This window comes from Orycteropus afer, unplaced genomic scaffold (assembly GCF_000298275.1).
Source record: "Orycteropus afer afer isolate SDZICR_OR568_19922 unplaced genomic scaffold, OryAfe1.0 scaffold00038, whole genome shotgun sequence".
NCBI lineage: Eukaryota > Metazoa > Chordata > Mammalia > Tubulidentata > Orycteropodidae > Orycteropus > Orycteropus afer.
The window spans coordinates 6,884,525-6,888,916 of record NW_006921625.1 but is presented as its reverse complement, the minus strand read 5'-3'; positions in this window follow the sequence as shown (position 1 = coordinate 6,888,916).

Below are 4,392 nucleotides of genomic sequence, written 5' to 3'. Positions count from 1 at the left end.
ACATTAGGAAGCCGACCAACAGTCCCAGAGGCATGGTTACTGTTACTTAGGCAAGTTCTCTGGGTACAAGTGGACACTGCCAGTAAGAGCCCATTAGTCAGAAATGGGCCTAAGAAGAAACTGAGGGAAAACCAATAGTGGAGGCAAAGCCAGTAGGAGGAATGAAAAACAAGAACGGAAACCATGAGAAGAAGCAAGAGAGAAGGGGGTCTCAGAGCCAAAGAAAGTGAGGGTTTCAAAGAAGAACACAATCTATGTCAAGAGAGGAAGTGAAAGGTTTCAGGGCCCTCTACGGCCCTGGCAAGAGCAGTTCTGATGAGGTGGTGGGCAAGGAGGCTGTGACTGAGGGAGAAGGTGAGGAAGCAGAGACAGACGACCCTCTGAGGAGTCTGACTGTGAAAGGCTGAAAGGGGTGGCCACTGAGGGGAAAGCTGAGTACTTCTGTGTTCTCAGCTGTGAAGCACACCAAGCAGAGATGTGTGGAATAGAAGCCACCTCTGCCATTTTAATCAGTTGTTACTGGATAGTTGATATCTGAGACCCACAATATGCAGAGGGAAGCTTTGGTTTCATGTTCTAATGCGTTTGCCTTTCCATTTTGCATTTCACATGCTATTGCCATAGTTTTGTTCTCACATAACAGAGCCAGAAAGCGGAAGCTTCCCGGAGCACTCAAAGGCTGAGCCCCACAGAGGTCACCTCAGCATCGTCACGTCCTGACATCTTGTCTGGTTGCAGCATTCGTTTTTTCCAAGAAACTGGAGCTCCGTCCCCAAAGAAACACTTTAGACATTCGCTATCACCTTACATCTGTGTAGTAATTTTCTATTTCCCAGAGACTTTTTAGAGTCATTGTTTCACCCAAGTCTTACAATGGGCCCGAGAGTGAAGAAAATCCGACAAGCTTTATTTCCATTTCACGGACAACACCAACAAGCAAATAACCCCAAAGCTAGAGGCTCTCCACTGTGCCTAAGGCCACATTTTCTCCTTTACTCTTTCAACTAAAATATCAGCAGCAATACTGGGCTGTCCCTTGACTTGGAGAGAACACACCAGTATCTCAGCCTGAATGTGAAGGAGGCAAACAGACAGAGAGGAAGCACCAATAGTACTTGTGCCGAGTCAGCCAGGCCAAGGTGACCAGCACTCCTGTGTTGGATGGACCACCTAGTCCCTTGGTTCTACACTGCACGCTCCTTAGAATCACGTGGGGGCACTTTAAAACTAGCTTAGTATCACCTGAGTGCTATCCCAACCCAATCAAATCAACTTCTGGAGGGCTGAAGCCTGGACACACCACTATTTACCAAAGTTTTTGGCAATATGCAGCCAGAGCCGAGAACCCCCCCACATGGTATAAAGTCAATAACACAGCAGAAACCAAATCAAACCATAGGTTCCTTTCTCCTTGGGGCCATTTGTGAAGGTACCACCCCACACCTCAATGGCTTGGTCCAAAGCACAAAGGTTAGTTATCCTGAACATCTGTAATCTGCTGGCAAGTCCAGTTGACTCTCCCCTTTCAAATACATCCCAATCTGCCCGCTTCTCACCACTGCCCGTGAGCAGGGTCTGGGTGGCCTTCCGGTCTAAGCTGTGCAGCTAACACCAGCCTCCTCACCCCTCACAGCCCTTGTTACCACTGTGGCCCTGTGGCTTAGTCTACCCAGGGCCATGAGAGCCCTCAGCTACAAGACACTCACATGCCCAGGCACAAGCCTCCCAGCACTTTCCAATCCCAGACCTACCCTAGCCAGCCCCGCTGATGCCTCCACACACTCCTGCCTCTGCTTCATCTGTTCCAGACTCACGCTCGCTACTTCCTCTGCCTGGACGCTTGTCACAGATCTCCGCCTGGTTGGCTCACCTGTCATTCCCTTCAGGCCATCACTCGAATGTCACCTCCCCCAGAGGGACCCCTCCTGTGGCCCCACCTCTGGCCCCCCACCTTCCACCACCTGGACTGTTCTTCACCTGGAGTTCCTGCTGGTCCATTTAGCTGCTCCCCTCTGCTGCTCAGGTAGAAAGTGCCCAAGGACAGCTACAGCTCCAGCACCAAGAACAGTGCCCAGTACACAAACAGGCATTTAATACACGTGTGCAAATTACTGATGAAATCCCTGTGAGTGTCAGTCTTTCAGCCCACGGTGCTTTGGGTCAAAGCCCAGTGCAGCATGTAATCACTTCTGCCCATTAATCTCAAGGGTGGTCTTGAACAAAGGCTTTGTGGAATGAGGGTAAGCCGTAAGACCCAGGGTGGTCAGGGGAGGAGGGCAAGGGTCTGTGACTAGAGAGGAGTGGGCCACACTATGACGTGTTTCATATACTGACCCTAGAGTTGGCACATAACAACAACAAGAGTTGGGCTTCATGGTGAGGACTTGGTAAACACCACCGATGGTTTCAGCAGAACTGTGACGAGTTAGAGCTCCGTCTTGGAAGAAGCACAGCCTGAATGCTCCTTGGAAATGAGGACACAGACTTCATCTCAGGTACTTTGGTCATGTGATCGGAGGGACCAGTCCCTAGAGAAGGTCGTTATGCTTTGTAAAGTAGATGGTCAGTGAAAAAGGAAGACCCTCAGTGAGACGGATTGACACAGTGGCTGCGACAATGCAACAAGCATGGCAACACTTCTGAGGACAGCACAGGACTGGACAGGGTTTCGTTCTGTTGCACGTGGGGTTGCTGTGCGTCAGAGCCAACTTGATAGCATGTAACAACAGAGCTTCGTTGTAGGAAAATCACTTTGGCAGGCCGTGCAGAGGAAGACCAGGGGGACTTGGAATTTCAGGTCACCTCTCTCTATTCACTCCCAAAGTCCCTGGGATAGCATTTGTTGCTGTTGTCGTTATGTGCCATCGAGTTGGCCCCAACTCATAGGACCCCTCCTTGGGTTTCCAAGGTCATATCACTACAGAAGTAGATTGCCCAACCTTCCTTCCAAGGAGTGGCTGGTGGGTTCTCTTGTCTCCAGCTCCCAGTTGCTGGACTTCTGATGGGCAGCCAGGTGGAAATGATGGAACATGAGATGTCACTGTGTAAAGAGAAAATGCCCCTCCCCTCACTGTCGTCAACACTGCCGTCCCAGGGATGAATAACCACAGAGGGCTTTCTAAGTCACAAAAGCAAAGTACCTAACTCTCAGAAAGGTAGCTGTGGTTTGTCGTCTTTCTCAGGACAAATGTCTACTGTTCCAACAGTGAGGTCACACCGTGACTTGCTCAACCTGACCATGTGCAAATCTTGGCCCCTGTGCCCTGCAGACTTGATCTCATGTCTGTCTGTCTACGTCTCTCACTTCCCACACTCCAGACACAACAGGCTCCTCCCTTTTCCCTTAACACACCAGCCTCACTCACACTTGCTCTTCACAGGCTTGGCTTGATCAACTTACTGAAAAAGTTTCATAGCTTATCTTCTTAGAGACATCCTTCCTGACCAGCCTGGCAAAATACATCTCCCTGGTTAAACCAAAAGCAAACCCACTGCTGTGGACTCACAGCACCCTAAGAGGACAGAGTATAAATGGCCCATAGAGTTTCCAATCCTGTCAATCTTTACAGAAGTAGACTGCCTAATCATTCTTCTGCAGAATGGCTGGTGGGTTTGAATCCCCAACCTTTCAGTTTGCAGCCGAGCATTTTAACCTCTGTGCCACCAGGGCTCCTCATGCCTTGATTAGTCCCTGTAATAATGAACTGCTTCTTTCTGAATGCTTACCAACACCTGTATCAATTTTCTTTCTTTTCCTCACCAGTATGTAAGTGGCTAAGGGCAGAAAGCATGTCTACGTTCTTCATAGACAGAATGTCCTGCCTCTGGCACATAACAGGTGCTCAGTTAAAAACCGGCTGAGTAGAAAGAAGCAAGGGGGCAAGGGATGAAACAGGAGGGTGGGAAAGTAAGAAAGTCTCAAAGACCACATTTTCAGAACAGACAGAGCTGTGCTGTAGACAGGTGCATCACAACGAGCACATCTTGTGTATCTAAGATGCCCCGTTACTGGGGTTTAAAATTAAAACCTTGACTGGTATGTTTGATAGGACACAGAAACACATCTACACCCTTACCCACCTTTCTATTCTACAGCACACATATACATCCACCCCACAGAGAATTCCAGCAAACACGTATCAGACATTTACATGCATCCTTTCTCATGCAGTATCATTAATATCATGTGTAAGTAAAATCTTACTGAAGATAATTAAAAAACGGTTGTAGCAGTGTATTGACAGAGAACTACCAGAGGTGCAAACTGGATTCAGAAGAGGACGTGGAACAGGGCATATCATTGCTGATGTCAGGTGGATCTTGGCTCAAAGCAAATACCATAAGATGTTTACCTGTTTTTTACTGACTATGCAAAAGCATTTCATTGTGTGG